General features: G+C 46.5%; 1 protein-coding gene across 2 annotated transcripts in view; it reads left to right on the top strand.

Moving 5' to 3' along the window:
• Window positions 1-2,115: 2,115 nt before the first annotated feature.
• The window catches only part of SCAMP5 (secretory carrier membrane protein 5), a 28,036-nt gene continuing 16,402 nt past the window's right edge, over window positions 2,116-13,749 (top strand). For both annotated transcript variants that reach the window (XM_037141684.2, XM_037141683.2), the window contains exon 1: window positions 2,116-2,260. The gene's annotated coding sequence lies outside the window, so the exon portion shown is untranslated. The remainder of the gene's footprint in view (window positions 2,261-13,749) is intronic.

Below are 13,749 nucleotides of genomic sequence, written 5' to 3'. Positions count from 1 at the left end.
GTCCCCAGAACCTGGCACACAGTATGAACTTGTACTTATTAAACACTTACTGTGTACCAGGAACTGACCCATAGGTTACACAGGTCTGCACGTGTTAATTCCCTTCATCCTCACAAGACCTCTAAGACATAGGTCCTATTATCATCATCCTTATTTTGCATATGTGGAAAACTAAAGTTCAATAAGGATGAGTACCTCACACAGCTGGAAGGGACAGGCAGTTTGCCTTGTAGGTCCATATTGTTAAGCATTGCACTGTGCTGTTTCTAATAGTAGGTAATCAGCAAATGCTTGCTGAATAAAAATTTGCTTAAATAACTGTCACTACTGAAGCATTGTTCCCTCCCCTTGACTCGAATTCCGAAGATGTGATATACTGAGACAAAGATGGACTTCTGTCTTTGGACCTGGGTACTTTTCTGCAACCATTGTTAGTCGAACAGGAGGTATTTCCAATTCTCCAGATTGGGGAAAAGTCATCTTTGGTTATCAAATGGGAACACAAACATATCCTATAGGACCTGCATGAACCACAAAATATCTCCTGTAAGTTCTATGTGGGTCCCAGACATCTCTGACACCCATGCATTAGTCATAAGACAAGCTTTGGTGAAAGGCATGTGACTGTATGTGACATTTACTACAGGTGAGGAGGCTTCAATATGCACCTTAGACTCCTCTCCTGAAGGCTCATGTGAACTTTTCTTTCTGGAGGCTCATTTGGACTCCCAAAATCTCTTCTGTAGGGGCCATGCTTGGTAACCTCCTCAGATGCCCAGTCATCATGTCATTGGGTCCTCCTCACAGCTCTGTAAATAGGCTAAAGCTTGCATTATAGCATGGATAGACAGCAGTGACCATGCAGGTGAACTAGAGACAGGATCAACAGCAGGACCCTGTTATCCTGTCCAAAGACCAGGACTCTTCACCCATGATTGGTTTGGTGGCTAGATTTTGCTTCCCGCCCCAACTTCCACAGTCTCTGAGGCTCCCTCCCTTGTCTCTCCCTCACTAGTTCTTGTCTGCTTTTTTTTTTCCCTCCAACCCCCTTTCCAGTACAGCTGTGGGAGTGAGGCCCAACTCCCAGCAGGCTGGAGTAAGACAATGGGCTTTTATTCTGGGCAAAGAATCCCTGCACTGTGTCCCACTCACTGAGGCCCCCTTCCAGGCCTGGGATGGTGTGGGCAGAGGGCACTGTGGACTGCAGGGACCATTGGCTGGCAGGACAGAGGGTGGTCCTGGCTGGAGAGATCCCACAGGAGGCTTACACTGTAAACACGACTCACAATACAAGCTTGTCTTTCCCTCCCAGCCCCATCTCTCCAAGTGGGTATCTCTCAACCATCATTGGTTATGGGTTTTATTTTAACGTTTATCCTGGTCTCTAATCTTTTTAGGTGTTCATTTCTGCATATCACGGTCTCTTTCATTCTTTCTCTCTCTCAGCCTCTCTCTTTCTATTCCTTCGTGTAGGTTGCCTGTCCCTGTTTCTTCTCTTCTTCTCATTTCATCACGTTCTCTTTTCTCCGTCTTTCCACGTCTTTGTTCTCTCCAAATCTTGATACTTCCTGTTTCCGTAACTCTGTCTCCCCATGTTTCTAATGACTCCATGTTCGCGGCTCTCGTCTCTTGCCTGTCTATGTCTATCTTTCCGTGGATCTGTGTATTCGTGTCTGTCTATGTCTCATCTCTGTCTCCTCATGTCTCATCTCTGAGCTTCCATATTCCCATCCCATTGCTGTCACTTTGGACCTGTGGATCTGAAGGACCTTCATCAGTCACCATGCTCTCTCGCTCACAAAACTCCTTTCTGGTAAATCCCAGAGGCTGCTGGAACTGACATAGGAGGCTATTTTCCTCAGTTTACAGATTTGGAAGCTGAGGTCCTGGCTGCTGGTACCAGGCTCCCATTCCTGGGTCTCTTTCTCCAAGTACTCGCCATGCTCTGATCCCTGCGGTGCCGCCGGCCACCTGACCTGGCCGGAGACAGGACTTAGGACCTCGGATAGCTCCTATAAGGTGCTTCATTCTCGCGAGAGCAGGGATAGCGGCCTTAGGGGCGGCACGGGAGTCTCGCGAGAGCTCCTACAGGCGGGGGCGGTGCGGGGAAGCGCGCGCGCGTGGAACTGGCCGGAGGCGCGCGCGCTCCCCCATCCCGGCTCTTAAGAGGCTCTTGCTTGGCGGGCTCTGCGCCGCATCGCCGGTGCAGCGCAGCGCTGGGCAGCGCCTTGGCCTTTCAGCAGCGGAGAGACAGCTGCGGGTGAGTTCGGGCCAGAAGACTCGGAGAAGGGCTATTCAGGGAAGCTGAGCGCAGGGCGAGAGGTGGTCACCCCCTGTCTAGGTTTGTACCTTGCGCTTCGCCTTTGTATGTAAGGGGCAGGCCAAGATGCTGGAGAGGTGGAGAGTCGAGGTCACCTTCCTTGTTTAGAGCGGGGGAAGAGTGTCCTGGGTGACCCTAGGTCCTCCAATCCCCACGATCCCCAGCTCCAGCTCCCTCAGAGGGAACCCTTGTCTTGGGTGACGTCAAGCTTCTGGATTCTGGAGCCTGGGCCTTGGGTCCTCCATTCCCCCCACCCCCACCTGGAGTTCCCAGGAAACCGTCCTCCTTCCTCCCCCTGGGGATGGTACACGCGATCCGGGATGGGGGAGGCTGGAGATGGGGTCACCGTGGCCTCCTTTGGGTCCTTCCCCACAAGAGGCGACTGCAGGTGGGCCCAGGTTATTACCTGCCCTCCCTTCCCCTCCGCCTCCCCGAGCGACCGACCTTTGGAAGGCTGGTCTGAGCCACCTCAGGGTTTGTGGGATGGGTGCATTCATTGGCTTGAGCCTGGGGTCGGCCCGGCTGGGGCGGTTTGTTGGGTGTTCCGCATAACACCCAAAGGAGTCCGCAGGAGTCGGACACGGGGATGAGGGCGAGGTGTTTGGGAACCTGCCCCTACCCCTGCCTCCGGGAGCTCCAGGTCTGGAGGTTGGGAGAACCAAGTAGAGAATGAGAATTCATCTTAGGTGGTTTCAACTCTAATGCCCCAGCTGCGAGATGGGGAGTTTAGGGAGAGCAAGGCAGACTGTCCTGAGGACACAAGGAGAAAAGGAGGCAAGAGCGAGTAAATAAGAAACTTCCTGGAGGTGGTGAACTTTGGATGGGAGGAGAGGCAAGAGGAGGCATTCCTGGGTAATGGTATGGGCAGAGATATAGAGGTGGGAATTAAGCAAGGCTTTTCCGGACCTGCCACGTGAGCCCATGGGGTGGGGGAGTGTGGAGAATTTTGCAGCCAATGCCTTATGGGTTCTGCCTCCAAGGGGCAGGTCTCTCTGAAAGAGGGGGATGGTTCTTGCAGGGGCATTGCTGGTGGAAATGATTCTGTTGGGGCTACACAAGTCTTCCTAGCTGAGAGATTTGATCTGGGTTTGGTGAGCCTGAAGGCAAAATTCCCAGAGCTGAGAGGGGAGTGTCTCTAGTTGAATGGGCCACAGAAAGTGAATCTTCTTGGCCTAGCAAACCAATGGAATCCTTTAGCTGGCTGGCTGGCCACCTCTGAACAAGTTTGTTCCTCTCTCTGGGCATCTCTTTTCCTGCACCTTTGTCTAGGAACAAAATAATAGGGTTAAGTACTGACCTCCCTCGAGGAAGCTACTTGTTTTAGTTTATAGTATCCCTCCCAGTTCTTCTTCCTTTTTCTTTTCCCTTTCTCTTCATTTCTCTGTCTCCCTCCCCACAGCATTTCCTCTAGGGGCTGCACTTCCTTCTCTGCTGACAGCCCAGAGTCTCTGAAGGTTTCCTGGAATTGTGGGACAGCAGGGTTGACAGAAGCTGTGGGCTTAGCCTGGTTGGGGAAGGACATCAGTTGCTCCTCTCCCACCCTTTGGGAGGGTATCCACATCTTAAGCAAGAACATAGACAGTGGTCTGTATCCTGGCCTGTGTTGGGTCCCTCCTAGAAGTCCCATCCACAAGAGACTGAGGAACAGATTAGGTGAGAATGAGTGATGGCTTGGTGTCCAACAACTGGTTTAGAATTTAAGCAGTGGGATGCATGGCAGGGATGTCTGGAAAGGTTTCCCAGGAGAGATGGGATGTGAGATAATAGTAGTACTTAAAGGAGCTGACAGGGCTCTGGTTTAGAGGCACTGGAAGCATAGGGGATGGCTGGACATGACCTCATGCGTGAAGCTGAGTTGTGTGGGAAGCAGGACAGCCTGTGGTAGAGAAGCAAAGGGCAGTGGGACAGGAGGCTTGACACAAGACCTCAAATGCCAGGCATAGGACTAGTAGGGGCTACTGAAGAAGAGTCACCATAGGACAGTGATAGCAATGCCAGGGAAGTGCTACTTTATGAGCATGAGTTCTGGAACTTCAGGGTTGGGGTGGGTAAGGGGGCCAGAGGTCAAGAAAGAGGGGCAAACTTCCATCTTAGGCAGGCAGGAAGAAAATGACCGTTTCTATATGAAGCATGAGGGGCTCATGCTGGGAAGGAGGGAGGGCTGATGAGCAGGCAGCCCTGGGACCAGCCCCGGGTCTCTGGCCTAATCTGGGGCCAGGCTTGAGTGTCTTCTTTCTGCCGTGGGTCTCACTCTCTCCACTGTGGCAGCCTCTGTCCTCCCAGCTTCACAGTGAGAAATGGAATAAATTATAATCTGGGTTTTTTAATTGACTTTTTTTGGGAGAGAGGGGACGTAGGGTGGAAAGAGAGAGAGAGACAAACGGACAGACATTGATGTGTTGTTCCACCCATTATGCATTCATTGGTTGCTTCTTGCATGTGTCCTGACTGGGGATGGAACCCACAACCGAGGTGTAGTATCAGCATGATGCTCTAACCAATTTAGCTATCCAGCCAGGGCTATCCTCTGGGTTTTTTAAACAAAATTCAGGAGTATTCACTATCTTATTGATAACTAGGGTGGTCCTTCCTTCTCCATCTTTGGAGGGATACATAGCATCTCCCAACCCATACTGCCAGCATTATGAAAGGCTTAATTGAGGAGCAAATTGCTACTTTTCCCATTCTGCAGTCAAGAAATTTGGTTTGCAGAGGTCACTCAATTCTCCCTCTTTCTCTCCACCTCCTTCACACACACAGGCTAGTTCTGGTGACCAGAGTCTCCCAAGCCTAAACTTTCTCTGGGCTAACCTTCATATACAAATGGAAAAGTTTCGCCGTGTGTTCTAGCACTGAGCTCTGGCTTCACCCACTCTGAGCCATTCATACTTTGCTGCGCTGACTTCCCTGTAGCCATGGTACACCTTTGGAAGACAGCCTGGTACTGGGGACTGGAGCCAGAATTAGAGTCACCTCCTTTGAGGCTCCTACAATCCAGTTATAACCCGCACTCTCCCTGCCTCTCTTCATTGTTTTCTTGGGGGACTTCGGTGCTGGACAGCAGTCTCCCATTTCACGTCCCATTGTCTCATGGGAGGCGATGCTTCCTTCAGCTAGGCACCCTTAGTAGAAGGCACCCCTTCTACCAGGCACTCCTGAGTCTGGCCGTCATTGGCATGTGACTTCCTCTGAAATCTGAAACTCCAGTATGCTCTGGCCACAGTCCAACTTTTACTTTACCTGCAGAGACCCTACAGAGACCTCATTCTCTGACACCTTTATTTTCTTTATACCATAGCATCCACCTGTGTCTTTTCTGGACCCCAGGGCCCAGGATTGTAACCATTCTCTGGCCCATGCCCTTAGCTACCCTGCTGCTTTTTGTGTGCCCAGCAGCAGAAGATCCAATTTTGGATTCTATGCTCAGGAAGCTTCTGGGGCCGTCACACTCCAGGGCAGTCTGGTTCTGCTTCCATGCACAGTCTCCAGCCTCAGCTATCCTTCATCACTTTCTGGAAATCCTTCTCTTCCCAATAACTCATCATTCCATCTCATGGGAGGACTATTCCAAACTGGACTATTCTCCCAAAACTCTTTACTCATGGAAGGGGTGGTTGGGGATTTATGGGAGAAGTGGAGCCACATCCATGTTTCCCCACTTCTTGGGTCCCAGTAGAAGGAAGTATCCTAGCCTCATGTGCCTACTCTGTGCTATGGAAGCCAGCCCTCTTGTCTCCCGAGGTACCATCGTCCATCAGCTATTTCGCCTTCTTACTGTACCAGCTTAGAAATATGCTTATCTCCTATCTGAAAAAAAACCTTTCTAGCCCAAAGTTCTCTACTAGTTGCTGTGTTTTAAATCAGCGGCTTTGTAATGGTCATATACAAAAATGATATATGACCATTGTAGAAATCTTATAAAATAAAGATAAAAAGAAAGAAAACAAGTAACTTATAATCTTACTATTAAGAGAATGACTACTTGAGCCCTGGCTGGTGTAGCTCAGTGGATTGAGCATGGGCCTGTGAGGCAAAGGGTCTCCAGTTCGATTCCCAGTCAGGGCACATGCCTGGGTTGCAGGTCAGATCCCCAGTAGGGACCCATGAGAGGCAACCACACATTGATGTTTCTCTCCCACTCTTTCTCCTTCCCTTTCCCTCTCTCTCTAAAAAAATATATATATTTAAAAAAAGAGATGGACTACTTGCTTCAGTGTTGTCACTGATATTCTGTATGTGTGTATTAAAGTTTCATCCAACTTTTTGGAAAGGCTAGTCTGCTAGACTTGTTCCCTCTTCGTTTCCCTCATGTTTTCCTCATTCCTTGGCTGCCTGGTCTCCACTCACTGCTCCCTGAAGCTGTGACCTCCTAATTGCCAAGTCAGCCATATCACAGCTGACCGCTTCATAACCACGGGTGTCGTTGACCCGGCTGAGCAGGCATTAAAAAGACTGCGATATAATGAACCTGTGTTCACTGACGTGAAAAATTTTCATGAGATATTGTTGAGTGGGAAAAAGGAGGCTATAAAACAGCATGTATAAAATGATCTTATTTTTGTCATATATATGTTAAAACCAAAAACCTGGAGGTCAAACTGTTAAAGATTTGGACTCTGAGAAGGTGGATTTTGAAAGAACTTTTAGTTTTTACCTTATGCACTTTGATTTTTTTATAACATACAGACACACACACACACACACACACACACACGAGGGGGGACCCCCCAAATGGAATTTATTTATAAAAATTGTGTATTCTTACATGTTTAAACTTCAGTTACCTTCAAAGTACTCTCCATTTGATGCAATACACCTATTGAGATGTTTTTTTCCATTGTTCAAACAGTTAGAAAAAAATTAATTTATTTTCAGAGAGAAGGGAAGGGAGGGAGAAAGAGAGGTAGGGAAACACTGGTATGAGAGAGAAACATCAATCTGTTGCCTCTTGCAACCAGCTGGGGGCCTGGCCTGCATCCCAGGCATGCACCCTGACCAGAACTTAAACCATGGACCTTTTGGTTCACAGGCTGGTGCCCAATTCACTGAGCCATACCAGCTAAGGCTTAAAACAGTTTTTGGACTCATCAATTTTGGTGACTTTTAGTGCTTTCACCTCTACCACATTGACAAAATATTTTCCTTTGAGGACTTTTTTCATCCAGGACACAGAAAAAGTTACCTGGGATGAGATCAGAGAAATAGGGAGGGCAGGGCATGGGGGTCATGAAGTTTTTTATCAAAAACTGCTGAATGCTCAGCATGGTGTGTGCAGGTCATAAATCACCAGTCATGAAGTGGGCAAATGCATCGAAAGAATCTTCAAATAGATTTCACTGTAGCTGAACCCAGCCTCTCACAACAACACCAGCTGGTGCACTTATACACATGGGTTCCTAGAACACTCACCTTGTAGGGGAAGCCTGTACTACAAGGGGCTCACCTTCCAGAAGATAATCCCTTTTTTTGGGTCCCCCTTCATATATGAAGTCTGTCCAGAAAAAGTCCAGCCATTGTTAAATAACGGGAATGGTTTGTGTGACATCAGTGTAACCTGGCAGCCAAGGAGAGTGGACTGGAATGCACATGTGTGAACAATGCCGACTTCACAGTACTAGTCAGTGGGGGCAGTAGACACCGTTGAGTGAGCATGTCTACTGTGTGGTCATCACATTCAAAATGACTGAGTGAATAGAGCAATGAATCTGCATCAGATTTTGTGTTAAGCTTGAACGTTCCTCTGTGGAAATATTTGGATGATTCAGAAGGCTTTTGGGGACAATGCATTGAGTGTAGCACGAATAAAAATGTGGCACAAACACTTAAAATGTGATTGAGAATCTGTTGAAAGTAATCCATGTTCTGGGGTGCCGGCAACAAGCAGAACACCCGAGGTTGTTGAATGTGTATGGGCTCTAATCAACAAAGACCAGTGACTGATAGTGAGAACTAGAAGCTGATCTGGGGATTCGAAAAACTACTGGCTTTTCCAAAAACTACAATCACCTTTGAAAGGGAAGAGATTTCAGACCATTGATGAGATTCAGGAAAATACAACAGGGCAACTGTTGGTGATTCCAACAAAGGATTTTGCAGAGTGTTTTGAACAGTGGAAGAGATGCTAGGGGAACCGTGTGAGGTCCCAAGGTGCCTACTTTGAAGGGGACTGAGGCATCATTGTCCTGTGTACAGTGTTTCTTGTGTCTTCTTCAATAAATATTTCTATTTTTCATATTGCATGAATAGATGCTTTCTGGACATACCATTAAATATGTGTGTGTGTGTGTATGTGTATATATATATATATATATATATATATTTATATATTTATATATTTATTTATTTATTTATTTAATCCTCACCTGAGGATATGTTTATTGAGTTTTGGAGAGAGAGGAAGACAAGGAGAGAAGGAGGGAGAGAGAGAGAGAGAAAGAGAAACGTTGATATGAGAGAACGACATTGATCACTTGTCTTCTATATGTGCCCCAGTTGGGAACTGCACCCACAGACAGGGAAAAAAACATTGATGTGGGAGAGAAACATCAATTGGTTGCCTTTTGCTCACCCCCACATGGGGACCTAGTCTGTAACCCAGGCATGTGCCCTGACCTGAATTGAACCAGTGACCCTTTGGTTTCACAGGCTATGCTTAATCTACTGAGCCACCCCAGCCAGGACAGGGCACAGATATTTTTCTACATGGCTGAAAGGCAACGTATTTTCATTTTATTGAAAAAAATTAAGGCTATATATTTTATTTTATTGTTTAAAACTTTTATTATGTTTAAGAGAGGGGAAGAGAGGGAGAAAGAGGGAGAGAAACATCAATGAGAGAGAAATGTTGATTGGTTGTCTCTCGCATGCCCCCAACCAGGGACCTGACCCACAACCCAGGCGTGTGCCCTGACCAGGAATTGGACTGATGACCATTAGCTCTGCTGTCTGATGCCCAGCCAACCGAGCCACACCAGTTGGGGCAAGGCTCTATTTTTTAAAAGAAGAAGCTTAGAGTCCTTTAGTGTCTGGCAGAAATCTGGAAATAAAGCTCAAATCTGTCCATGGCCTTCAAGGCCAGGATGACCCAGCCCCTTCCATTTATTAACCCTATTTTTGCCTTTCTGTCCCGCCTTCCCTTTGAGTTTCATCTTGGCTCTACTTCTTTCTTTTCCTTGGATATACCATGCTGATGCTCTCCTGATCTCCGTACTGCCCTTTTGATTCTTTTTTTCCCTAGCCAACTCTTACTTATCCTTCAGGACTCACCCTTTTGAGGACTTCTCTACTTCCAGGACAGACCAGGGAGTTACTCCTCTGTGTTCTCACAGTTTTTTTTGTGCTTACTCTCCCAGAGCCCTTCTTAGGCTGTGTTGCAATTTCTCATTAACTTTGCTGGGTCCTGTACTCTGACTTCCTTTCTTTCAACTCCAAACTCTCTGACATTAGAGACAAAATTGAAGCAAATGCATGGGACTCTCACTCTCCTTTCCAAGGCCTTAAACCTACGTGCATCCACTTGTGTCATGTTCTCCTGCCTACTTATTAGGGTCGAGGCTTGTCTTACCTCCTTTCATTGGATCTCATGCTTCTCCTCTTTTCAGGGGTAACCTTTGTCTATTGTAATTGCAATTTTTCCTTGGATCCTTCACATCTCTGGCTTATTTCCATCTTAAACAAACTCCTCAGCCATAGTCCTTCCTGAACTCCATCTCCCATGTGGGTAGTAGCCTCTTTATTCTCTTTCTAGGCATAAGTAGCCTTATTCAAAGACCTGCCTATACCTGCTTACCTGTTCAACTGTAGACCTAATTTGGCTACTACTCCCAGTCCCATGCCACCAAAACAGTTTTTGCTGGGACTACAGATGACTTGATGTTACTGAGTATGATGAACACTTTCGGCCCAGCCCTTTTCACGCTGTCATATTTGTTCACTGTCTACACCTCACTTTGGAGACTCCACTCTCTTCTGGTTTTCCTCTAGCTCATCCTCTTCTGAATACTTTTTTTTTCATTTATTTATTTTTAAATTATATTTTATTGATTATGCGATTACAGTTGTCCCAATTTTCCCCTCTTTGTCCCCTTCACCCAGCAGCCCCCACTCCCTCAGGCAGTTTCCACACATTTGTTCATGTCCATGGGTCTTTGGCTTCTCCATTTCCTATGCTGTACTTTACATCCCCATGACTATTCTGTGAATACTAATTTGTGCTTCTTAATCCCTTCACCTTTTCACCCATTCCCTCCACATCTGGCAGCCACCAAACTGTTCTCCACATCAATGATTTTGTTTCTGTTTCACTTATTGGCTTATTGTATTTTTTGGACTGTAAGATACACCCCCCCAAATTTGCGAGGAAAGGGGGGGTGCATCTTATAGTCCGAATGTAGCTTTCCTGGCTCGCTGTGGGAGGGGGTGGCGGTGGAACAGGGTCACAGGAGGCAGGAGTAGGGTGGCTGCTGCAGGAAGCTGGTTGTGGCAGGGGTGGGGTGATGCTGCTGGGTCTAGGCTGAGAAAAGGGGGTTCTGGTGGTGTGAAGCAAGGGAGGCAGGAGTGGAGTCCCCGCTGTAGCATATTATAGTGCCCGGGAGGAGGGTACAGGTGGTGCAGGCATGTTAGGAGAAGAAAGCCTGCAATTCCGTATGTGCCTCCATCATGTGACTGGTGTGTCTCCCAGTAACATTAATGTAGGTAAATTCCACTTCAGGGTCACCTGTCAATGTGGCCCTGCAGCTGTTGCAAAACTACAACTCCCATCATGCTTGGACAGGTTGGGATGATGGGAGATGTAATTTGGCAACAGCTGCAGAGCCACATTGGTTGTGCAAAACTGTTGAGCTCTGTTTACATTTACATTGGTGAAATATTATGTTATTTGTTATTAAATATTTTACTACATTTTTTGTTTCAAATTTTTTTTTCTATTTTCCTCCTCTAAAACCTAGGTATGGTCCAAAAAATATGGTAGTTTGTTTCTTACATTTAATTTTTGATAGATATGTATTTATTATTATTTTATTATTCATAATTTTGATCTTCTTTTTCTTAAATAAGTTCCTTTAATATATCATATAATACTGGTTTGGTGGTGATTAACTTCTTTACCTTTTTCTTGTCTGGGAAGCTCTTTATCTGCCCTTCATTCTAAATGATGGCTTTGCTGGATAGAATAATCTTGGTTGTAGGTCCTTGCTTTCATTACTTTGAATACTTCTTGTCAATTTCTTCTAGCCTGCTAAGTTTCTTTTGTGAAATCAGACAGTTTTATGGGAACTCCCTTTAGATAACTACCTGATTTTTTTCTTGTTGCTTTTAAGATTTTGTTTTTATTTTTAACCTTTGGCATTTTGATTGTGACGTGTCTTGGTGTGGGCCTCTTTGCATCCATTTGTTTGGGACTCTCTGTGCTTCCTGGACTTGTATGTCTATTTCCTTCACCAAATTAGGGAAGTTTTCTTTCATTATTTTTTCAAATAGATTTCTAATTTCTTGTTCTTTCTCTTCTTCTTCTGGCACACCAGTGAATGTTGGTATGCGTGAAGTTGTTCTATAGGCTCCTTATACTATCTTCATTTCTTTGGTTTCTTTTTTCTTGTTCTGGTTGGTTGTTTTTGCTTCCTTGTGTTCCAAATCATTGGTTTGGTTCTTGGCTTCATCCACTCTGTTGATTCTCTGTAAATTGTTCTTTATTTCAATTAGTGTATCCTTCATTGCTGACTCGATCTTTTTTACGCTGTTGAGATAGTCACATGTGCTTGAGCATCCTTATAACCAGTGTTTTGAACTCTGCATCTGAAAGATTACTTATCTCCATTTTGTTTAGCTCTTTTTCTGGAGTTTTGTTCTGTTCTTTCATTTAGGCCATTTTCTTTGTCTCCTCATTTTGGCAGCCTCTCTGTGTTTGTTGCTTTGTATTAGGTAGAGCTGCTATGACTCCCTGTCTTGATAGCATGGCCTAATGTACTAGGGGTCCTGTGGGGTCCAGTGGCACACCCAAGCTGGGTATTTGAGGTACACCCATTATGTGGGCTGAGTACAGCCTCCTCTTGTAGTTGACCCTTGATGCTGATGGCAGATCAATGGAAGGGATTTACCAAGGCCAGTCAGCTGCAAGGACTGGCTGTGACCACCAACCTCCACCCTCTGTGGAGGATTAGCTGTGCAGGAGCCCACTCCACAGAGCAGGGCTTACTTTAGCAGGGCTCTGGTGCCTTCTTGGGTGCTGCCTGGGGCCACTTGGCATAAGGTATAAGTGATCTGCAGGTGGCTGCTTCTTGTGCTGGGCTTGGAGGTGCCCTAGCAAGGCCAGGCTGTGAACCCAAGGTCAGCTGCTGCTAGTGCCTTGGGCCTCTTAGCAAGGTACAGGGGCTTGCTGAGGCCAGCTGCTGCTTATTTGAGAGGATTTAGGAGGATCAGAAGCATGAGCCAAGACAAGCCATTTGTATAGAAAAGCCACTGTTAACCGCTTGGGTGGGCCCCTAAGTTGGGTGGCACATAGTCTCAGGGAATCACCAGGGCAAGCCAAACTGTGTGAGCCAGGTTGATGGAGTCTCAGATATAATGCCAACCACCCTCTGTGGCTCTGTCAGGGGAGGGCTCAGAAGAGGAGCAATGGCCTCTGCCAGCAGTTCTGTTTTGGGAAAAACTGTCACCCTGATGGCAGACATTCAGTTCCTCCCTGCGTGCCACTGGTGCCTTTCAAGCTGCTGCCCAGGTGCTGGAGCTCAACGGGAGTCAGTCTGAGTAAGTAAGTCTCTGCACAGGCCTTTAAAGAGGAGCTGCCTGGAAGTCTAGCAGTTTCTTCCCTTGACTCAGTGTCCGCTGGCTTTTATAGCTAGAAGCCATGGGGACTTATCTTCCTGTCACTGGAACCCTGGGTTGGGAGGCTTGGTGTGGGGCTGGGACTCCTCTCTCTCTTGAGGTATCCCTCTTGATTTTTATCTGCCTTAAGTTTGTGTGGGACCAGGTCGGTCCGTGTCTCCCCCATCTCTGCCCTTCCTACCTGTCTGGATGGGTGTGGTTTCTTCTTTAATTCCATGGTTGCAAGACTTCCATTCCACCTGATTTCTGCTGGTTCTGAGCGATGGTGGATCTATAGTTTAGTTGTAATTTTGCTGTGGTTGTGCAAGGAGGAGAGTCGTGTTTACCTAGGCTGCCATCTTGGAGATCTTGGAGCTTGGGTATCATCATTAATTTTTTTTAACAGATAATACATTTACATGATTCATAATTTGAAAAGATGTCCTAAATTTTATCAGTTCTAAGATGAACATTTGGATATTTCTGAAAGCATTTTAGTGCCTGTGTCTTAAAATTTGGGGGGTCTTATAATTAAAAGTTGGCAGTATTTTTTACTCTTTTGGTAAATAACATTAATGATCTATCTTAAAATCCATGGTGTCTTGGGGTAGATGGCATAAAGATAC

Source organism: Artibeus jamaicensis, unplaced genomic scaffold (genome assembly GCF_021234435.1).
Source record: "Artibeus jamaicensis isolate MK-2021 breed Jamaican fruit bat unplaced genomic scaffold, CSHL_Jam_final scaffold_286, whole genome shotgun sequence".
Lineage (NCBI taxonomy): Eukaryota > Metazoa > Chordata > Mammalia > Chiroptera > Phyllostomidae > Artibeus > Artibeus jamaicensis.
The sequence above is the reverse complement of the archived record's forward strand: the minus strand, read 5'-3'. Positions and strand labels throughout refer to the sequence as shown.